The sequence below is a fragment of the Bombus vosnesenskii genome, unplaced genomic scaffold (genome assembly GCF_011952255.1).
Source record: "Bombus vosnesenskii isolate JDL3184/JDL3185 unplaced genomic scaffold, Bvos_JDL3184-5_v1.1 scf7180000013357, whole genome shotgun sequence".
NCBI classification, from domain to species: Eukaryota; Metazoa; Arthropoda; class Insecta; order Hymenoptera; family Apidae; genus Bombus; species Bombus vosnesenskii.
Genome location: NW_022882991.1, coordinates 750,685 through 775,731, shown reverse-complemented (window position 1 = coordinate 775,731; position 25,047 = coordinate 750,685). Strand labels below are relative to the sequence as shown.

General features: G+C 36.7%; 1 pseudogene; it reads right to left on the bottom strand.

Annotated features, from left to right (window-relative positions):
• Positions 1 to 2,032: 2,032 nt before the first annotated feature.
• LOC117237099 overlaps positions 2,033 to 25,047 on the bottom strand; it is a 122,768-nt pseudogene continuing 99,753 nt past the window's right edge.

Sequence of the window (25,047 nt, the reverse complement as noted above, 5' to 3'; positions counted from 1 at the left end):
CTTTCTCTCGATTTTGCACGGTCGTTTTCGTCAATAAATATATACCGTACACAGAGATCGGTCGAAAGAGGAAAACAAGTGAAAAATCGCGGAAAGATTGGCGCGTTTCACGCGCCTCTTATTATCTACAAAAAGCCATATTAGATGAGCCATTCGATGACGAAAGACTTTTTTCACTTTTCTACTCCAACTTCCTTTTTTTTTGCTCTTCTAATTTTCTCTTTTCCTTTTCGCTCTTTTTCTCTTTTCATTTGGTTGTTTGCTTATTATTTCTCTATCGTTCCTTTTGTACTTGTCTTGTCCCATTTTTAACCCTTAAAGGCTACCATGAGCGAAATTTCACTTTGTGTACAAATTTTGTTTCTTCATAATATATTAATCGTACGTTATATTCAACATTACTCAGAGTTTTGTCTTATATTAATAATTGCAAACGATACATTTTCTACTTTTTTATTACATACAGTAAGGATAACGTTCAAACTGTTGCAATAAGGAGGCAGCTCCATTTTCCAGTAATTTGAGTAAACCAATAGAAACTAATTTTCTGAGACGCACTATAAATTCACAGTCGACTAGTATTTCTAGTTATAAACTTTTATATTTCTGAATATGAGAGAAACTCGAATATGAAACCTATAGTTGATTCTCTCTTCCAACAAATACAATTTAAATTATTGCTGCGACCCCGTCGATTGCATTTGCTTGACTTTGTCATTTTTGAAAATAACCAAAAATGTGCCGAGCCAGGGGTGAAATTTCATTCACGATAGTATTAGTGTAATTTTCTTGATCAACAGCTTCTAAGTGTTAGTTTTCGTTTTATCCTCGGTTATATTCGCCGCGAGGAACTGAACAACGTATCAGAGGATTAAATGAAGGATTAAAGGCATTTCGACGCGTGTTCGGATTAAAAAATAAAGACGAAAAGAAATAAACGAGGAAAGAGCTTTGATTTCCATCCACGAAACCAAAAACGCACTCGGGGCTGTTGTACTATGATCCATGATTTTTTTATTAAACAAATTAAATACAAAAGATCGCATCTTTTTTCTCTGTTTTCCTTGTTGCTCTTACTGCCGACCGCGACGCGCAGTCGCTCCATTCTCGAGTTAATATAAATAATTAAAAACAACAGAAGAGAACGGGGGAGGGCAAGGGGCATTAAATAAAAAGTAAAAGAAGTCATCGAGGGGTAAAAGGAGGACGAAGTTCGTGGAAGAAGACAGTTTAAAGGCTTTTTCTACATGTTCTGACACTCTTTCTCGCTCTCTCTCTCTCTCTCTCTCTCTCTCTCTCTCTTTCTTTCTTTCTCCATAAACATACTTGCATGCGCGCATTACACAAACTCTACGACAAGGTGGATCGTTTCGTTTAAAATTAAAGGAAGAAGGAGAACTCGAGCTTCGGCAATTCAAGACTAGTGAAAACTTAATAATCGCCTGTGGCTCATCGTATTACTCTCATTTGAACGATTTCGCTCGTTTCTTACAACTTTTTCGCTTATCTCGCTTCCATCTCAAACCACGAAGTTCAATTCATTTTCAAATTTAATAAGAATACTTTTTTAATCAAATTACGTTACGTCATATGACAACATCATTAGTAATTTGCCGATTTCATTCATCGATTTGTTAAATTTGAATTTCGCGGGGAAATGAAGCACAAATTGAAAAATTCATAAAGAGGAACGAAATCGCGAAAATTGAAATAATCGGTGAGGCGTAAATGCTTCTTGGAATGAACCGCGTATCCTTGAACCGCCAAAGATGCAAAAAGAAAAACGAACAGGGGAAAGGAAAATTCACGAGCAGGAAGATCGTTTCGGGGAAAAGTTTGTAAAACAAAACACAAAAGATGATCGATCTTACGATAAAAAGCTCGGATGAAAAAGAAAAGGGAACGGAAATAGCATCGTTTTCCTGCCTGTTTCGTTCGTTTGTTCCTTCTACGCTCGAGTTACTAAAAACCTTCTGATCGATATTTTAAATGCTGCTGGACACAACGCTCGCCACTATCAAACACTTCCTTTGAGAACGTTCGATTAATTAATAATATTTAAAAGTCATTAAAGGATATGTACAAAGAGATATTAATATGAATATGCAGTAAATGTCGCCGTTACCGCAGGATCCGCGCGAAACCCAGCGCGGAATTAACATGGATTTATCGATCGTCCTATGGTTCGACTTGATTTGTTCGCGCGGATCGAACGTGGCGAGGATCAGCACGGTGTTTAACAATCTGCTAATGTCTTTTGTGTTTTCCAAAACAGGTCTGGTCAATATTAACACATTGAGAATAGTCTGTCGCGTATGGGAAGTATTTGTGTCGGGTATGATTCACGATGGGACGCAACAACGTGGAATGTCGATATACGACACGCTCGAAAGCCTCAAGAATTAGCTTTTTTCAAGAATTTTTCCAAGAATTTCGAGCGTTTCAGGGCTCAATAGAGAGAAAAGAAAAAAGGGAAGCACCGTGTTAATCCTCGAGACTGCTGCTCGCTTTGCACGAGCATTTTGGCAGATCGTTCATCGCGAAAGGAGATGCCTTCGAAATTAGGCCCTCTCTGCCCTAATACAACCGCGTTTTCGTATGTTCAATATCATCGACATAGATAGTTCTCGAGCCTTGCGCGAGAACGAATTTTTTAGATTGCAGAATTTTTTGTTTGCACAAATCATTGGTATTTTAGCTCGAATATTTAGTTGTCTTGGCGAATTATCGATATAACAATTATTAGTCTCGGCCTGTCGGCGAGATGCACGATGATATTTATCTTTTAGCGGTCTTCTCTTTCGCTTTTGGGAATCTATTTCTTCTCTCTTCCCCTGAGACAGAGGCTTTGAAAGAGGCGATCTTGCTGCTTCGTTCTCTTTCGTTTTAATACGCTCTTCTTGCACGGCGCGGATTATACATATAGATATATTTATATATTTATAATATATATTTGTTTTTTTATATATAAAACTAAAAGTACCGTGATACTGATAAAATTTCGGAAAATATTAGTTATCGACGAATGCGCTTCGGTGCTCCGTAATATTATTCTTCGATAACGATAGATCGAATTCGAGAAGGTCGAGAAATATAAGTTACAGCAGATCTAAAATTCGTTTTCGATTAATAATTAATTACTTCGGTAAAAATAAGTTGAGCATACGCGATGCATATCGATTATTATATCCTCTCTCAATTTCCTTCCTGAAACGCTTAATACCTTGTTGTTATATTTGTTTCCTTTCTTTCTTTCGTTCAGACTCGCATTCGCTCTCTCGCTTTCTCTCCCTTTCTATCACCCAAACTCCTCAAACACGATCTTTTTACTTTTAATTTTTATTCTCGATTGATTTTTCTTTCTTCCTCGCGTTCCTACTAAACCTGCACTCGCGCTAGATAATATTAAACGCTGGAACAACGCTACGAGCGCTATAAGCATACTCGTACATTACGGATAAACGCTTTAAAAATGAATTTCAAAAGCCCAGGAACGATACACATATACATCTTCGTACAACACACCCTCTCGCAACAGACTCGCTTTTTCTTGTTAGTCCCTCGAAAAATACTTTGTACTTATGATCGCGTCAACGATAAAACTCCGTACACATACACATCGAAGCCGTAAAATCAGGTCTCCCCTTAAACGCCATCGATACAATAAATTTCTGGTTTCGTGACACACGAATAACATTCATACTGTATACAACAAGCGAAAAAATAAAAATGAATGATTACTCGAAAGCTTGTCACAATTATCTGCCTTTAAAAAAAATGTAAAAACACAAATAATACGTAGCTTGAAATTATCGAAATTCTAAAAATCTGAGCATCGACAGAGACTGCATACGATACAATCGAAACCACATTCGATAGACATCGAAGAAGGATACGTTAAAAAAAGAAAAAGAAAAAAAATAAAAGAAAAAGAAGAACGACAAACGTTAAATTTGCATATGTATCTGGTTTGATTCGCTTTTTTGCACATTGAATTTCCTATCTCTCGGCCAAACACGCGTACATGCAATAAACACATTCACGCATACGTCATTCTTGCTGAATTATATGCTACATTAAACGCTACACGCTATGTACACCAAAAAACGTATACTTAAGCTACTCTGGGCGTTCGGGGGTTGGCCTAAAAAGTAATATAATACAGGACACGCCGTCATTCGTACTCCCTGCGACGATTACGCGGTATATATAACATCTTTGGACTCGATTTATTACACATTTATAGAGAATTATTACTTATGACCGTAATTTCTCGCGCCTAGTCTCTCTTTCTCTCTCTGAGTAGCCGCTACGTGAAACTCGACGTGGCACCTTTGTATCGGACAACATATCATCAGTCTGATACAAACGTATTCTATGTCGTTCTTCGTTTTGTCTTTTCTTGTCTTTGATCTTGTAATACATGTTTCATATATCCTCGTGTGTATATATATATATGTCCTTTCTTTCGTGATTGGTGCTTTCGTAGTATCCCGACGGGCGCAGCTCGTGAGATTCTCAACTTCTCTTCTTTTTGTATCTCGTTATTTTCATTTTCTTTTTCTTAATAATTCTGGAAGACTAGCGCTTCTTCCCCTTCCTCGATGCGCGTTCTTCTCCAAAGTATTTCCTTAAACTGGTATGAGGGCTCTCGAAATATCTGAATCGAAAGCACTGTGCGTGTGTGTCGATCAGTTTCATTTTTCGTCTATGCACCCCGTTGTTATTGGAGCAAATTCTTTAAAAATTTCTTGTCTTATATATTCAGAGAGACTTTGAAAGCGGGTGCAAAGTTCGAGAAATTGTTTCGGATTCCTTTCTTAATAGGGAATCGTTTAACACGTGGCACGTAAGTTGACGACGAAACTGTTCCTCTTCTAGTCGCGGGAAATGACAATCTGTTGAGGAACTGAAGCATAATGATGACCGGGAACTCTTTACAGGCGTCGTGGACCATTTTAAACCGCTGATACTTGTGCGTCTTCGTCGTCTGAAAAATTGTAACGTTTCCTTTAATGATCATTTCTTTTGCTCTTTTAGAGTCATAAAATAATATTTCGATGGAGTATGCTCGGGTGACTTGTCTACGTTGGCTGAATTTTTCAATTTTGACACTGATATCTATATATTTTCAGAATTTTTAATCGACGTTAGAGTTTATAATTTGTTACGGTTTCCCTGTTAGGATGTAATTTAATACTATGTCAAAGTATAATGTAATAATGATAATTGTAAAAAAGAAAACAAATTTTTATGCTAGTTACTTGAAACTCGTACTATACTTTTTTTCTGAAACTGTAATTTCTGAATTTTCATTTATTAAATTTCTAAAAAAATGTACTACGAATACTATGAATTGAAGCAATGTAAAGTGATCTAACTAATTGCCTATACACAGAATAATCTATATTAATTTACTAACTTAGAAATTCAAATACACTTTGTTACATTACTACAAATTCTTTCATCTACTTTTCTAGCTGTATTATTCTATAATTCTCTTACCAACAACTAGTCGACAGCTAAAGAATGCATAAAATAAAACCTACTAATGCATAGCAACAGATTTCAGTACAGAAACTACAGTTTCGAAAAAAAATTAGCACAACGCGATTCAACAAGAGAAGGAACTTAAATAGAAAATAAATCAAATAAGAAGATAAAATAAGAGATTCTAATATACATTCCATGAATGAACTAAAGAGTAAAGTCATATTCGCCAAAGTAGCAAGTCTCTTGGTGGAAAAAGAGAAACAAAGAATACATCTATTGAATTATCATCGAATTCCTTTAAAGAAACCAGCTATAAAATTGCGACTCTGTAAAATGTAACAAATTCTATGTATCGAAAGAAATCAAATCGGTCGAAACAAAAGGGATCGTGGAGTGACGTGACGTGACGTGACGTGCAAATAAGAACAAAAAAGAAAGAAGAAAATTGGACGCAAGCATGCTGTCATGCCTCGACACGGAGGGTGGAATACGAAACTATACAATATGCAAAGATGAAATATAAATTATCGCAATCGAAAATCGTACCATCTGCTTGCAACAGGCTTCCAAAAAAAAGGAAAAAAGAAAAACAGCAAGTGCATGAAAAATACATCGATACAATTACAATTTGCTATAATATGCAACGAATTTTTTGCTTATCGAAATGCAGATTTCTATTACGCATAAACACAGTGCGTACGCGTTGAATAATTCTAAGGTCAAAATAAATTTCAGTAAAAAAGAAAGAAAAAAAATCAAAATACTGAAAGGAAAATATAAAACACAAAGTTATAAGTTATGCACACAGAAAACACGTGGTTACACAGGCACTTTGCATTAAAAATGTACAAGTGAAACATATGCGGATATGTGTTCGTTATTTACAAGTTCAGATGCGATCGTCGATGAGAAGATAAATTAGATAAATAATTAACATGTACATCGAATAACAAACAATAACGATTGAAAATCGTCCGTAGACTTCTGTGTATGTGTGTGCGTGTGTTTATACATACATTGTAAATACTTAATCGATAGAAATAGCTTAAAGGTAGATAGAGAACGGTGTGTAAGTACTTAGTGTTCATTGTATAACTCATCCATTGGAAAAAAAGAAGATTCCATGACTGTTCGATAATGTTATACGGTATTTTGCAGGAACTAGAGCTTTCTGTGCTACTATTCGAGTGTTTCAGAGTTGGAAGAAGTAATCGTTATTGAATTCATCGTGATATTCTACGTCACGTAGATTCGTTGATCATTACGGTGAAAAATGTTACTGAACAAAGTGTGGCAGTCGCGAACAATTTGAACGATTACAGTTTATTTGAGTTTGAGTGCATTTAATAGTTTTCAGACATGATAACAGTCTATAATTTTTACTGACATTTAGGATATTATGTACCTTATTTGGATTTAGAAATTTAAAAGTTAATAATTTCTGAAGAAATTTTATTATTAATAAATGCTATATTATTAATAATAATGAATTAAGAAACTCGAATTCAATGAAATACAAATAATTACGCGATAAAAGACTGATATAAATGTACCATGTCTGAAAAGATAAAACGAAAATGCAGCAAAAAATGTTAAAAATATTATGCGGCAAATAAGCGAAATGCGAACAAAATTAAAGACTGTAATTAACATTTTTTTCCGTGCATTATCGATAGTCAATAGTGGGACTGATCAATATTCCTTGATAATCTTGTTCGATTCTTTCGCTTCTTTTACATCTTAAATCTAAAGAAAACTTTAAAGCTATTATTTCACATCTCTTTATATCTTAATATCCTTTGAAGGAAGTAATATATTTAAAAAAATACATTTATCCCTTTTTATATCTTTACACTCTAAGAGCCATTTTATAAAGGAATCCTGATCTCTATACACGAAAGTTCTTTATGTACAAGTATTTACAAAAATTCTCATTCTTCTAAAAAAAAAATTAATTACTATTCCGCTCACTCTACCCTATTATTCATTACGTAAGCACAACCTTATTCGTTCCTCTGAATCCTATTTTAATCTTAACAAGGAAGTTACGCATACCTCTGCTGTAACAGCAGTTTATCATTTCATATCACATTCCAATAATTTCATATCAATGTTCGAAAATCACTCTATCTAAAGCCAACACTATCTAACATCATTTATAAAACTATTTTCATAATCTAATAGACTAACGATTAATTGTGATCGCTATAATTTATTCCATATCAATCCCATCGCTATGATATCGATAGTGTTAAGGAGAACAAGCCTCGAGGACGGAAAAGTATATCAATTCGTAAAAAGTATAGACATATATGATAATACGTCTAGAGAAAAAACTGTGGTAGGTAGAGTAGATTGTATTTTAGGTATAGCGATTGTGTTTGCTTTTGTACCATCTTCATGGTCGTTCCTGTAGGTAACACCCTCGTGGCTGTGAGCACGGCCAAGCCTGTGCAACCTTGCCATCTGCGCTGCAACTTTGTAAGCAGGCGGTTGACGGCACTGTGTACTACCAATTCCTGGACGCATCGTCGTCATCGACGTCATCGACGTCATGGTAGTCATGGTCGTCATGGTCGTCATAATCGTCGTTCCAACTCCTGGAGGGGGAAGCGCCGCCGGTACTCCAAGACCCACGCCTACTCCTAATCCCGTAGTACCTGAAAACCCTCGACTCTCTTTCTCTCGATCTCTCACATCCCTGCATCTCCTTCTGCTGTTCAACAACCGCTCTCTCCCCTTATCCTTTTTACCGCCATGTAATCCATCGCCATTTGCAATTCTGAACGAACACGACTCGTACGAAGACTCGAAAAATATGAAAAGTGGTAGGTACTTTTTATGGACATCGCAAATAGTTAAACTGCGGATTTTTATGCATTTATCGGAAACATGAGAATACAAAAATTCACAGAATGCGTGTAATGCGTTAAAATACATGAAATATACAAGGTGAAGTACTCGTTATAATATAGGATGAAAAAATTTCTGCAATTGTATAGGATTCAATAATTGACAGTAATTATAGCCTGTGAAAAATTTCTTACTGTACATACAAATATAATTCTTATTTATTTTTAATAAAATATAATTTTTTAAACATACTATGTCATTAAAATATTAGAAGAATAATGAAATGTAGAATATACAATTTTTTAAATACAACGATTCATTAAGATATTCAAAAAATGTAGATTCTTTCTCTCCTTATTGCGTCCTCGTCTTAAATTCATCCCCCTTTTTATGTATGTATTGCATACATTGCAACAAACATAAAAACAAGACGAATTCATATTCTTTGATTAAAAAAAAAAAAAAGAAACATAAAACAGACTCGTCGTACTCGTTCAGAACGGAGCTCGAAAGAGACGAGCTATATACATATACGAGGAAACTGTACAACACGCTCGTTATTCACCGCTAGATCAGAACCCAAGAAAAGGAAAGCACAGAAAACCAGTTAATATATACCCTGAAAAGAAGCCTCGGTTCTCCGTTAATCCTGAGGAAACGCGACAACACAATAAAAACAGTCACACACTGTCGATGCAACGCATATCATTTTCTATACGCACGCACAACCTGCATACACATGTGCAACGATACTCACGTGATTATTAGCGTGCACACGCCAACCCTTCGAGCAAGCGATTAATACAGATTAAGCCGATGCATCGCTGTATACGTTATCACTGAATGCCTCGAGCCTAACGCGTTGCTTCCGGTTGGTACAGAACTCCCATTTACCAATGTCTACTCATCTTTTTTTCTATGTTCGAACGATTAGTCGAGTTTCATATTTTATTCATCATTCTACAGATATCCATTCACCAGAGATATATTAATTAATACTATCTTACTACGTCATGCATAACACTACGGATGATCCGGAAGCAACGCAATCATAGATAGAGTCGAACAAAGAGTACTATGAAAACAGAGAGAGAAGATTCAGCCCAGTTGCAAGGAGAGAAACTCAAGACAGGCAAGACGACAATCGCGGACTCACCTTGAGGATTTTGGGGTTGGTGATGGTGATGATCGTAATAATGTTGGTGGTGATGATGGTGGTGGTGGTGGTGGTGATGATGATTGTGGTTGTGATTCTGATTGTGGTTGGCAGGAAGCGGAGGTAACACTGCTACCGCGTGAGGGAACGGAGGTGCACCACCTCTCAAAACAGACCCTGCACCACACACAGGTCACATACGAAATGTTTCTTTACAAAATGTACAATGACACACCGGTTTAACATCTGGTGGTACTTTTTCCCCCTCTCTTTTTCATTTTTGCTTTGTGTATCTTTTTCTCTTGATGTAAATAAATGAGACGAGCGATAAAAATCGCAAAGATCTTTTTTAATTAAGAAAAAGTAAACAATATTTATTCGAAAGAATGAATAAAATATAAGCTTGTTGACGTCCCTCTCATTGAACATGAAGGAAGATTCCTAGAGTGCCGCGAGTGGAAAGATCGCAAAAATTGGGTCGATGTGTCGTTATATAAATATCAACGTATGCGTGTATGCGTGAATAATGCCCCTGCGTAAAGAAGCGAGTCTCTGTGAAAAAGCTTCAAGCGATAAATGTACTGAAAGCAATTGGAACTCCCGGGATAAAAGCGGCTATAAAGCACGTTTACCGTTATCGGCGCAACGCTCGGCTAAACGATAAATAAATAAAGTACCGGATAGGTACGGTAAAAAGAGTGTATGTACGTAATATACACATAATGTAACGTATATATGCTGTAGCTTAAATTGCACGGAGATTTTTTTCTTAACTACCATAGACGAGAGAGAATGAAGATGAGTGGCCATGGGACATACGTTTTCTTTTCAACGTTAGAATCTAATCGTGACCCGGACAGTGAAACGAATGATTCGGAGGAGTAAACGGACTACGACTGTGTGAAACGGCAAACTGTAATGAGAAAACATTTCGATTACTTTTAGTATCAAACGAGAACAAAAAAAAGAGAGGAAAAAAATAAAAAATGAGAAATAGATGTGATAATTACACGAAGGATACTCGTATAGTCATCAAGAGACGTACAACAGGTATCACACGTTTTCAAAAAACGAATCATTCTCTGTTTACTAACTATCAAAAATATCTAACGATACGTCACACACTACTAGAAAAAAAGAACAAATATCTTTTCTGTAGGATCACTTTGCGATTACAACAGAAAAATATGAAAAACAGAGACTCATAGACTCAACACCCAACCGTATCACGAAACGAACTTTCGCGCAATTACTGTGTCAATCAACGACATACACGATATACACGGGCCGTCCATAACACGACGACGTTTTAAATAAAAAATAAAAACTAAAATAACTAAAAAAAGAAAAAGAAAAATGGGAAAGGCAACTTCATCTCGTTGGACCACTCCAGATTCTTTCTTTGGTTCTACCTTCTAAACTACGGTCTACGGAACGGGCAAAAAAAGGGAACAAGAGAGGTAATGAGCACGAGCTTATGGAGTTATTTGATCTCTTTGGTTCAAGTTTACGTACCTGATGGCGGATGCCGTCTTTGAGGTGGCGGACTACCACCAGCTTCTACGCTGCTTCCGCTGTGGCTGTCCAGCTGTGTACTGTGACCACTGTCACTGCTCGTCACCGAACCTACGCACACGTCCCCAAGACACTTCTATCACTACACATTCTATAGCCCATTTCTCGCCCCGATGCGCCCGCTAACTGCTAATTATCTAACAAATATTAATCGCGTTTCATTGAACGCGTGTAATCCGTATATCACTCGTTCGCTCTTTCTTTCTCTTTCTCTCTTGCTTTCTCACTTGAAAAAATCAGAGCCAACAAACGTCAGTTTGACGCCTACAAAAATGTCGACTTGACCGCGATTAAAAATTGCGCTGGCACAGCATTTGTTTTTCGATGCACGCCTACCAGAGATCGTCCTTCTGTAAGCGACTACTAGCTACTTCTAACAAAATTAAGATTCATATTATTATCTTTACCGAAAGAAAAAAAATGAAAATTGGAAAAATATTAGATCCTGGAAAATGATATTTATCAGAAGGAGATTATTTCCAGGAACAATATTTATATTTCCTACAATACAATTGTCAGTCAGTTTTTAAACTGAAGAAAGTATTAAGAGTAAAATATTTGAAACTACTGTCTATTTAAGTTTGTTCATAAAAAGTGATTTAAAAAGACATAGACTATAGCATTGAGATTAAATCGTTGAAGGATGTGATTCACGCGTCCGTATGTCCCATGGTGAGTGATCTAAATTGAAGCTAGATGTGCTTCGTCCTGGGATCAGGACCGTGGTGTGTATAACACGGGACGATAATATTGATCGAAAGAAGCGCGAGCTACGGTAATCGGCGTACAAGATGCGTGTAAAATGGATAAGCTAAATATAAACATGGAACATTTATGAATTGCGTAAACGGCTGTGCAGCGTGCATATAAAATGAGATAGTTTCTTAGAATTTGCGAGACCTGACCAGTGTGTACGGTCACGAGCAATGAAAAGGTGCATTGAATGGTACCTCGCGAGATGTGTCTGCTGTATTTGTGTGTCGCAATGAAACAATGTTCAAAATAAAAAGAAAAAGAAGCACCGTATGATTCATCGTCTAAAGCTAGCAATATGTATAGAGACACAGAAAAAACTTTACACTGTTGAAGTTGTTTTGTATGTGTGTATACAATGTATGTTAAACGATGATCGACAGCATCTCGCTTCGAACCATTTTATGTGTCGAAATTAATCAACTTACCACTGGTCAACGTTTTTCTTAACGGCTGAAGATTGCTCAAGCTGGTTACGCTACTACTTTCAGCACTGAGATCGACAGGTGGTGGTAAACTGGAAGGAGTATCGCTATGGGATCTCTCATGCATAGGAACTCGGCTACCAGATCCTACTCTCCTAGGTGCACCGGGACTAGGCTCCAATCCGCTGGAATGCAATGCCAATCCAGGCACTGGAAGTGCTGGTGGGCAATGTTTCGGTTGATACGGACGAGTTTTGTGGGGATCAGAAAGTGCTAACATTTTCCGTACTGCTTGTGGCGATGCAGCTCCAAACTTTGTACCTGAAAATACACAATAGTTAATATTTTATAATAATTAATATTACATAATAATTAATTCAAACGAAAGATAAAAATATCCTACCTTGTATACTCTTTCTACCTTCACTGGTGCTGCTAGCACTACTTGTAGTCGACAAAGTAGGCGAAGGATGCCTTCTTCCTCTGCTTGCACTGAGAGGTACCTCTGGGCTACGCGGCAGTTCCTGCAATGAGTTCGCATTCCACAGACAAAGCATGTAATCGTTCCTCGTCAGTTATTACTTTCATGTTGGCAAGGTACGCTTTCACTCTTCGAACCATTTGAGCCTCTTCGAACATTTTCTTCGGATTTGGTGCAGCGGTAGACTTTTTCCGCCTTTTTACTGTTGCCGTTTGTCCTCCTGGACATTGCAACACTGTTAGTAAAAACGAATCATCACATTGCTGGTTCTGTTTCTACATACTAAAGTTAGATTACCTTGATTTCCAGTAGTCATTTGATTTAACGCAACCATGGCAGAACTAGGTGGCTGGCCACCTCTTTCTAACATTATTGATAGATCGTAGGGTGAAGAACACATGTTCGTTAACGTTCTCACTTCTTTCGCTATCATCCTCAGTTTTTCGAAATTTACCAAACCTTCCACTCTGGAATCGTTACCAAGGTGTATGAACGTTAAATCCTTCTTTACTACTGGATAAAATGGAATCTGAAAAGAAATAGAAACATTTCATGTTATACCACTGCATAATAAAAAGAACAAAGTATGTAACTAATAGTTAGAAGTAACATGAGAACTTACTATAGGAGGTTGCGTTTGTTCAGATGCTACTAATTGTCGGTATTTGCTCATGTTAATACTCGGGTCCATTAATTCTTGTAAGTCACTAAATAGCCTTTGATATTTACTTGGCAGTTTCTCCCAAGAAGCTCTTAATCTTGAGACAGCCCCATGACCCAAGCCAGACACAATCGCAAACATGGAATTGAAATTTTTGCATTCTTTACATTGTCCTGTTTAGCAAACAAAAAGATATTAGGATACTCGTGTAACAAAAAATTACAATGGATGAGGATAAAAACTCACGGGCTATTTTTATAAATTGTTTTATTATTTTACTACGTCGAACAAGATTGTGTTCAGAACAAACTTCTGTCACAACCCAAAACATTTCTCTGTTGACTAGTTCTGCAAACTGCCTGAGCATTGGCACTCCATATCTACTCTTCAATTCGAATAAATCATCCACGTATTCCGTAGATTCTATTTGTCTAATAATAGCACACAAGTCAATATTTCCATTTCGCAAAAAATAACTTGCAAAGAAACTAAAAGTATTATCAATTTACCTGAATATACTGAAATCTTGTAAAGTCAATTGAATTGCAACTTCAACGGCATTTAATTGTAAGAAGTGAACCTGAGATTCGCGTATAAGTTCTGGCGCTTGTTCATCTGCTACGAACGTCTCCGAGATACCGTTAGTTTTTAAATAATACCTTGAACTTAAGCCAATTTTTCTGCAAGATTTTGCAACTGATCAGGTAACCTGCTTGTTTAATCATTCCTCCTTCTCCAACGCTAACTTCAGCCAAGGAGAATTGAACTGCCTTCGGCAGCGGTTATACCAAATTCTTGGAGAGCTAGCATTACCACCTAAAATAATATATTAGCATGCAAATAGAAACTTTTAATCATGCATATTGTTTCCGAAGATTTAAATATCTACCTCGTGCGCCGTTGTTTCCTTGTGAATAAGAAGATATTTACAAGTTTGATCGGCTTTGTAAACCTTCAAAACGTGTTCTGGATAATCAGGCGCCCTTAAGTCGTCATAACAATATAACGACGTAAGGTCAGGATTACTTTTCGAATGATAAAGGTTAGTAGTTGTGAAAGTCCTGTTCCCGTGGTGTATGAGGGGTGCGAGGATCGTCTACATGTAACACCATCACTGTAAAATGAATCACTCCTATGTAAAATATATTTTCTTGAATTAGAAAAAGGGGAAAAAAATGAAAAAAAGGAAAATGACAGATATATTTTTAACTTACTTAATAGTATTCTTTGGCAGTATATTCATTTTTATAAGAGCTTTTTGAAATCTCTTTTTCGGTCCAAGCGTCATGAATCCTTTATGCTCTTTTTTAGCATCTTTACAAGGAGAAACATTAGAATCAGGTATTAACAGTGGAACACCGCCTACTAAAGGATTCAGTGGATTTCCTGGAGTTATCGGATCCACATGCGTGGACAACCTTGCACGTGGATCTGTTTGTATTCTTGAAATTTCAGGTTTGTTTGCTCTTCCCCGCGGCCTCGGCGAGTCATCTGGCATCTGAAGCATTTCTTTAAACGCTACAACAGTAATTCATTGCTCGCATAAAGGAAATATAATCCACAAATTATTGTTTCTACAAAATGTAACATACCAAGTAAGTTTGATTTAACAGTTATACTAAGATGAGTAGATCCCCTTAAGATTTCAAGAGCCCTGGCGTGACTCACGTGCTCAAAACTCTGTCCATTTACTTCTAAAATCTGATCACCACGTTTCAAGCCAACATCTTCAGCCTTTGACTTTTTATCCACTTTTGAAATAAAAATGCCGAAACCTCTTTCATATCCGCCCAAAATACTAAAATGCAAAACCTCGTCCCTTGTAGGCCTTGCTAATGTTACATTCCGCGTTCTTGCTTTTGCTGCACACGCAATGTTTAATAATCTGAAATTCATTGAAGAATTTTTAAATACTCTAAATGCTTAATAATTATTATAACGAATATAAATTTAACAAAATTGATGTATACCTTTGTTGTCCTAGCATTTTTTCTCTTTCCAAACCGGCTTCAAATGCTTCCAAAAATTCCATCATGGCGGGATCAGTTTCAAAATCAGTAAAATGATTATTTACCCAAAGAAGTACCACACGGCAACTCTTATCTCTGACTTGTGCCGATCAAACCATTCTAACAATTGACTCGCAACTAATAAAGGACTATCGATAAATGTTCATGCGTTTAAGAAATCTTCTATATAAGTGGGATCGGTAATACTGTTTTCTTCGATAAGTTGTAACATTAAACGTTCAGAGTTCCGGATAACTACATGACCTCTGCGTGCTCCGCCATCTAAAGCACCCCTTAATTCTGTTACTAGAATTACTCTCCCATTCTCTTCATGCCGCCTCGTATTTTCTTCTCCTTGATGTTGAATTCTAAAATAATCTGCCTGAGTAACACATACAAATTGGCAATCATCACATCTGAAAAAGAAGTAGACATGTTAATGGAATTTTCATTTGATAACTACTGGCGACTGAAAATTTCTAACACAGAACTCACTTTGTCCTCATTACACCTCTATGCAAAAGTCTTTCCATAGTGGGCAAAATTCCAAAACTGTCACCAAGGTGCAGCTGCGAGATTTCTCCATTGCTATGCTCCAATTTCCACAGCACCATTTATGGAGCACACCCAACTATCTAATTCTTTTCTCCATCATTCAAAAACTATCATACCAGCACGTTCAACCACTGCAAACACCATCACAGCTGCGCTCTTCTTACTGCCAAGGTCATATTCACGGAAAGCCTTTAGTTGTTGTGTGAATTCTAAGAGCGTTTCTATATCATCTTCTGTCCTTTCCATAGGATCTTTTTCTAAACATTCTCTGACTGGATCACGAACAGTCAAGCTCTGTAAACGCAAGTAAAAATAATTCTTGTTAGTCTACTCTTTAATTTTATAATTTAAGCAACCATTTAAGAAAAAGTATACTTACATCCATGCTTTCTGCAAGATCTTCCTCTTCATCGCTGTCTACTATAGATTCAACAAGACCTGAAAGATCAACATCGTCTGCATCTGCATCTAATGAACCTTGTACAGATGTCATGGTGTCTGAACCACTGTATGCTGAGCTTGTGTCACTCGAATGGCTGCTTCTATTGGACTTTTGATACAGCTCTGGCCTGCCTGTCAGGCCTTGAGAAAACTGTACAAAAAAGCAAAATTATCGAATTAATTATACACTTGTTCACTTTACCATTACTACACTTTATTCTTACATTTTATTGCACAGTTTTTATTAGGAATTGTTCTAAAGATCACTTAATATTAAATGTTTATGCTTGATAAACTTATATACTAAATATTTATAGCTGCATCGATTTACTGTTAAACATGACGTACACCGTAATACTTTCGCATTAATTAAAGACGATCAACATATTCGCTTTGTTATTGCTACACTCTCAAATATGCAAACTAAAGTGTTTACATTAACGTAGCGTCCCGGACGATGTTAATACAAAGCAACGCATTCTTCGTCGCGATGTACCGATGTAATCACGATTGTAAACAACAGCACGGTGCAAGTTCAAGAGAAGATATTAGCATCGTTCGAATTCCCTACAAGAAAAAGAACCTACGAATAAAATAACCTGCAATCTATCATCCATGGATCGACATCGATCTGTCAATTGGCAGGAAGAGGCTGCAAAAGAACGGGATCAAGAAGCATGTAGGACAAAAACATGGGTACTACGAGCGGTACTCGTTTACGGAATAGTACTAGGAATGGGCGTGATGGGGACAGGGACAGGCTCTGCTCTTAAGTTAGGTTAGGTTACCAGATATGACATCACGCACGCAACATCGAGCAACCAGAGAAAACACGCACGGTGAAGAAAGAGACAGAAATAACAAGTACGTATGTCTAAACAAAAACATCGTGACATCTGTCATCCGGCGATAATCAACAACGATCATCCATGATCGACCATGGTGTGCACTCGTTTCAAGGAAATCCGAAGAATGAGAAAAGTAAACGTGTAAACCAAAGGCCATTTTGAGCCCGCGGGAGATCGTCAGACTCACTTGGTACATGCCGAAGGCGTCCATCCTTATCGTCTTAACTAATGGCACTTGCTCGGCACTATGCTCTTCCGTGTTTTTAGATCACGAGAAACAACGCGAAGAAGAACGAGCAGTGCCGGCCACATTCTCTTTTGCTCGTTGTCCACGATGCGATCGAATTCACGAAACTCACACCTCTCATTCTGCGATGGTATATGCGACCGTATATACACACAGATCGACGTGACCTTCTTTGTGTGCATTTACGAAGCTCGTGGCGCGTCTGGTGTGCCCCCCGTGTCGTGGGCCGTCAGCGCTTAGCGAAGTAGCGGACATGGGACTGCCTTTCGTCCCTCCCCACCCTTCCTCCTGCCGCCGGTATTCCTTCGAAAGGGGTCACGTGACCCGACCGAGCAGCGAGCCTCAGGTCCGTCCCTAATAGGGGCGCACGTTGGGGCCCACCTGTAGCTTCTGACCGTGACACTAACAAAACACTCCTATCAATGAAACGTCGTAATGTCCGACTAAATTTTTCAATTCATTCTAGCTGCACCTCGTTATTAGTCGACTATTGACACTATAAACGTATATATTGTTCCATACTTCGTTTTATACTCTTTAAGGTTTTTTTGTTTATTTTATTATATTAGTAATCAGAATACAATTCTATAACCTAATTTGTTGGCTTGAATAACATCACTTACGGCGTGATGAAGACTTGAGATTGTTTTCAAACATTGAATTAGTCCATGAATCAGTTAAAACTTTATCTGTAATCAGATGGAACTTTACACATAAAATAATTCTTTGTATGTGAATAAATGCACATCTACAGCGACATCCAGTCATCGATCACATTGTATCAAATAATCATTCACCATAAACAAATCAGCCATCGCGAAGCATCTTGCATAAAATTGTTCGAGAAAATTTCTTCCAAACATCGAATTTTGGTTATATTTTAGGTATATGTTGATTTGGAAAATTTCGTCTGTGATCAGATGAACCCTCACACTGAGACGAGACGAGAGACTCAAAAGCCGAGTGAAACGAGCTTGGAGTCGACGGTCGGTCAATCGTCAGTCGGTAAGCAATTGAGAGAGAAGGAGGATGCTGGGAGAAAGAGTACCGGTCTGTTCAAGCATCCAACACAGCGGATAGTAACTGCTTAAAGGCCACTGGCCGACCCGACGGATGATTTATACGACCCGTTATGTCGTGCCCATGTCTCACTTTTCCTTTTGTCCTGCTCCACAGACTTTCCAAATTGCTTCTCCCATTCAGTTTCTTCCTACTCGAGCAGACACTGGCATACCAGTGCACGCCACCGATGTGCATTGTGCATTCCACAGACTCTTTAGGGGAAAGACACTTTAATGTAGATCATCTTACACGCACGCGTTGCGCCTTAACGAACTTTCGATCCGAAGCGCCGCGTGCCGGTAAAATTCTAGCGAGGGAAAGCGGAACTTCCTTCGGTCTTGTTTAAGCGAAATTTAAATAGTTGTACTTCGAATAAAATTTCGAATATTATTTCAATTAAAATCGTAGGAAAAGTGGAACTTCGTTCGATCTTCTCTATATCAAAATTTAAATACTTCTCTCTCGAATAAAATTTCGAACGCTGTTGCAATTAAAATTCCACTTTCGTGACTACTTTTCAAATCAACATATACATAAAATACAATATTTTATTTAAAATTGAAGATCTACATTTGAATGAAGTTATGGTAGAAATTTGTATTCCAAAATAATGTAAATTACTTTCTGTAGAATGAAATGGAAATATGTTGACTCTGTGGTGAGGTTGTGAAGTAATAAAAAATAAAAATCGGAATCTATAAGCTAGAATTATAAGGCTCACCCTACTTGGAGCTTATTAAGACAGTTAAGCATCATGTGTTCCTTGAGAGTGAAATTATGACAATGTTTATACCGTCTGGGTTACTTAAGAACCCCACAATAGTAGTTAAGGGATAATCTTAGTTATATTAACTTTGTCGTATAAAGTATCAAAAGTACTCTGTACATATACTGTCAAATACATGATTCAAAATACTATAAAATACATCTACTATTAATCCTTTTTATATTTCGAAAATGTAAAATTAAAATAAATTGTTTAACAGTATTTCGGAAATTATACGTAATTACTAACTAAATTTTAACAATTTCCAAAGGAATAACAGAATATGTAAAAAATATAAAAAGGAAAAGAAATATTCCAAATGCGTCAAAATTAAAAAAATCCTGCATGATAGCAGTTTTAAAACCGATAACAGGCATATAAAAAACGAATATTCATCGTGCGATAAAAAAAAAATAAATTTTCTCCAACTACAACACGTCCATAAATCGCATCTTGTGTTACGATGATCGCTGTTTACTTTCGAACCTGGTGAATTTTCCGTATATACGTTTCTATGGAGATAAGAAAATTCACGAACTGATAAACTTCTCTTCAAGAGGGAGGAGGCGGGCATTTGAAATGCATGAGAAAGCGTAGAATAGTACAATGAAGAAGGAAAAAAGATTATTTTAAAAGTTTTACCACTAGCCGCCTTTAACGATCTCCACTTTTTTTATTTTTCCATCATCTTCCTCTCTTATGTTTTCGATTATCGAGAACGCGTGGGCGCATCGACACGTCACGGATCGACGACATCAAACTTTCTTTCAACCATCTACACGCCGATGACGTAAGACAAATGATCATGAACCGTTGCAAGGAAAATGATCAGCAAAAGTGCATCAGGTACCGATTTACCGATAGATACCAGCCATGAGTCTCTGTCAAGCTGCATCAGATACGAATATACCACGCTATCGATTGCGCTAAAGTGAAACAAGGCGTAACTAAGCCTACCTTTGCAATTGAACGTCACGCAGAAAAAACATGATAGGTACATTTTTGTTGATTTTTTTTATTTTAACTTGTATTTATTGTTAGATCCATTTTACACGACGAACGAATTACTCAGTTTGTCAAATATTAAAAGACCAATTTACTTTTGTCCTTTCTACCTAAATCTTTAGTACCTTGTGAAAAATTCCTCTTGTTTTTAATAAATGTATACTTCTTTCGTGATGAGTTTGACAGGACAACGTGATCTTGAAAGTTCCACTATGTAATAAATTTTTCCTACTATCCATTTAAAAGACATTCATCCGCTGGTGCAGTCGAAATTAGTCATGGACTGTCATTTCGAAATAATTGATGGATCTATCCAACGCCGAGTCTGGCCTATTTTGAACCAATATATTTATGATAACATCGTTCGATCGTGAATGCCTTTTTAAAATTTGCCTGAACGTACTCTTGCAATTTCTATCTGAGAAGAGGGCAAAAAGAATTCGAAAACGGATGTTTACCGTATCATCGAAGACCAAGTTGACCTGTCGATGGTCGGTTATGGGATGAGGGTGCGGTGGTCGATGCATCCTTCCTCCATGCACTTCTGGATAGTCGATCTGCCAACAAAAAAAAGGATAAAAATAATTAGAAAAATAATTGCAACTGAGGATGATTTTTATCAATTTTAATGCCATTTTATAAATAAACGTGAGTATTTTAATATAAAATAGAGCTAAAGGTATAACTGTCAAAATAATGCATATTTTAATATATTCAATATTTTACTAGTTGTTCGGAATTTTAGTTGGCCGTTCGTTTATGGCACAGACAGGCCCATTTCCCTCATTAGGAAATTCCGAATTCCGGTCCTCCCAGGGCAGTAAACGTAATGACTCGAGGCCAGGAAAAACCTAGGTAAAGACCAGTCGGAAGGGTACTGGGAAACGGAGTTCAGCTTCAACCACCGAAGACTACAGACACAGGACGACGAAGTCCCAACTTAGTTCGGTTAAGTGCTACAACTAATACAAATAAAGTGCCGTCAAAATCTAACACTCGAGTTATTCCATCTCCTCCACCTTGAACGTTAAGTCATTCGAGGTACGCGATATCGAACGATCAGTTTGACCTGATCGGTTGCTCTTTAGTCGATAATATGCAACACTAGTATTTCAAATGATGTCTTTAAAATCATGAAGAACGTCTGCAATTAGTTTCCTCATTCTTTCTTCTAATTTCCATGATAACATATTTGCATTTTTACAACGCAACCTGCATACCATTTTCTAGTTCGCGTTAACCTTTCACCTTTCGCAAACCTGCAGAGGGCACACTTTCCGAAGCTTAAAAATATAGGAATTGTTTGACGTGAGAGCTATCTCCTTTAGGGATACATATCAGGATGAGTCTCGTAGATTTATTCAACAAGTTTGCCGGCGTTTGAGAGGAATAGTAAAATGTATGCGTCCTATTTTTAGAGAAGATTTTTAATTGTCTAATTGTAGCAACGCTTTTGAATGAATATATTTTAGAGTATTTCTTCCTTATATTATTTCCTATACAACCAATTGTATTATATATATTTTATATACGTATTATAACAATATAATCAATAATAGTGCAAGTAACGGTTTAATTTATTTATCTTAAGAGTATCTCAATACAAATAAAAAATTAATAGATTTCTCCCTTTTTTAATTATATAAAAGCTAAGCCCAATCTTTTTAACCACTAAATAACATGGAACTCGGAAAATCAATAAAATCGTACTTATCACATTTTTCCCTGTAATTCTTATACGTACACACATATATCTTAAAAAATGCAGAAATATTTTAACGAAATGTTTTACCCTCGTATCTCACGCCATGTATTTAACAATGCATAAGTTTACACCGAAAACAAGGGATTTAATTTCCATTAAAAAGTTTCTTCGTCTAATCCCTCCCTCTACAGTCAACATTCATCAAACTACCATTTTCGCTCTAAATTCGATCGGTAGAACGTAAGCTCGAGAGCAACGTCAACGTAGGAACGTGTTTCGAATTTCTGGAATGACAAACAGCTCCTCCGCGAAAGCAGCCGTGTCGTCCCCAGGAATGGCGTTGATAATCTAATCCGGTTCCACCTGCGACTTCTGCAGCTGCGTCAACTTCTCTCGCCCCCTCGAGTTACATGGAGGCTCGTGCCCCTCTTTTTCGGTCAACAGCGTTCGTTGTTCAACCACTATACGCACGATGAAATAAAAAAAGGAGAAAAAACAGAAGAGAAAAGGAAAATGAGAAGAGGAGAGGAGAAAAAAGGGGAAAAAAAGAACACCGAGAGACAACGAGATGAGCGTGTGGCTCGGGGCCGGAACCCGTAGGCCGGACTTCCGGTAGATACGCCGATTATACTCGCCATTCACAGAACCGCTCCCTCGCGACTCGATTGTTAGAGGCAAACAGCATTTAGCCAATTTCGGGATGAAAGTTAAATTTCCACCGGTCGACGATACGTTGATTCGATTGGGAATAGCCGATGCGAAACGCGACATGCATGTCGCGAAAAATATTGTTCGACATGCCGGAAATTAACGAAACGCCTTCCTACAAAGCGTTGCTGGAAAATGCATATCACCGAGATCCATGTGTGTTTACACTGTTATATGTATACGCGTAAAACCAACATGCGTCGCGTAACGTTGGCGCGTAGGTTCCAGTGATTTATAACTTTTAATTGATTTCTACTGACATGTAATAATCGTAGAAATTATTTACGGAAATTTTGGACTGAATGCTTTTGCGTATACACAATGCTGTGTAGAAATTTTAGACTAGCTACGATAATAATTTTATAATGGGAATTAATCACTTTTCAACTAATTATGTATTACCTGCCTTTATGAATATTGTAGTACTCTATTCTACTTACGTACAATTCGTCTGTATAAATGTTGTACTTTAACTTACTTGTATGCTGTTTGCTTATACAAATATTCTAGATATTTATAATGAATCTTGTATACGGATTCAAATGCATAGTAATAGCTTTGATGTTGGACTGGTTGACAATGTGCTGAATTTTAAAATTGCTCTTCTACGAAAAATAAGAAATATGAAATTGCTATTTACCTATGATCTTTAAACAACATCAAGTTTTATATTCATTCATAAAAATGGAACATTCTTATTTCCTATGTAAACATTTTCTCAGAAAAGTTTTTCTACAAGATTTTATTCCATTTTATTGCTTTCTTGTTTTGGATACGAGTGTAAAAAAAGAAAATAGAACGGCAAGATTAGCTTAAAAGCTTAGTAACTGAATGGTTTAATGAGAATCATATATATACCTAACATACTCGAATAGATACAGTTTAAGATACAGTTCTGTAGGATTCACACATATAGAAAATATTATTTTTAAGTTACTATTATAGATATTTGAACTTACATAAAGAATGCAATATAATAATAATATCAATTATTGAACATACTAATTAAGTTAGATTTGTCAGTATTCCGAAGAGTTGTTATGTTAGAACAAGTCGCTTAAAGATATGTTTGAACTAACACGTAAAATTACCATCAACTCGTCCAATTTGTAGGTAAAACTCGTTTTGCGAGAAATCTAAGCTTCTTTCAACTTAGAAATCTCAGCAACATAATGGGGCAAGTACATTAATTATCGATTACTGGAGCTAACCAGTCCCTTATAATCGCTCTTGTCCGTGTCTACTTATTTCATTTGCCTTTTAAAACCACGATTCACCGCTATATCGAAGATGCTACAGGTGAAAGTATGCTATACAGATTATTCCAGCTATAGACCGCAAAAAATTAAAAAGAACAGTCATTTCTTTTTTCTTGCTAAGCAACCATCCAATTCTCCGTTATACCTACAATTATCATCAGCACCGTAATTTCTCTCCACAGAACTGTATAGCAAATATCACGTACGCGTTGAAGAATATTTATAAAGTATTGTTTGCTCGTCGCAATCTCCATATATTTATTTTCAATGTTGACGTTCCTATCTTTTACATCTTTTAATTTTATGAAAATATTCTCTTAGATACATTTTGCGGCATATGTTGTCTACTAATCTTAATTAAATTTTTTGCTCTTTTGAAAAGATTATTTCTTTGCTAGTTATAAATATTCAGCATCTGTTCTCACTCTAATCACTAAACTAATGCACGTAGAAGTAAACAAATATTACTTAAAATTCAGGAATGATACCTAATATTGAAACTAATAGAAAGACGAAAATTATCAATATGTGTATGTATGCAAATATAATCTACCATAGAAACATCATAAAATAGGATAACAAATATTCATAAAAAATAAATTTCCTGCCAATCTATTTTTTTACTCTTTCATAATTTCAAATAAAATATTATTTGTCAAAGTAGATCTTTCGTAGATTCTCTTTTCTACTGTCTCGTAACTTTCGATGAAAAATATTAGATATCTAACTAGCTATCAAACGAAATATCATTTTACGACCAACTGTAGATATATAAAAATTACGTTCGATAACTGAGAAATTTATTAATTTACATATTCATGGACATTCATTAGCCAATGCAAGTATTGCACTTTTTGCCACTTCTCGTCGTGGAATTTTTTGCTTGTCACGGTATATCTTGTCTTTATCATTAAATTTATAGCATAGCAGTCCGAAACACGTCGCAAACCTGATTTCTCAATGAGCACCGCTCGATCACATAAACAAACGCGCAAAAGGGAAACGAAGTGGATCACGCGCTACGCTCTGTTTGCCCGACGCGAAT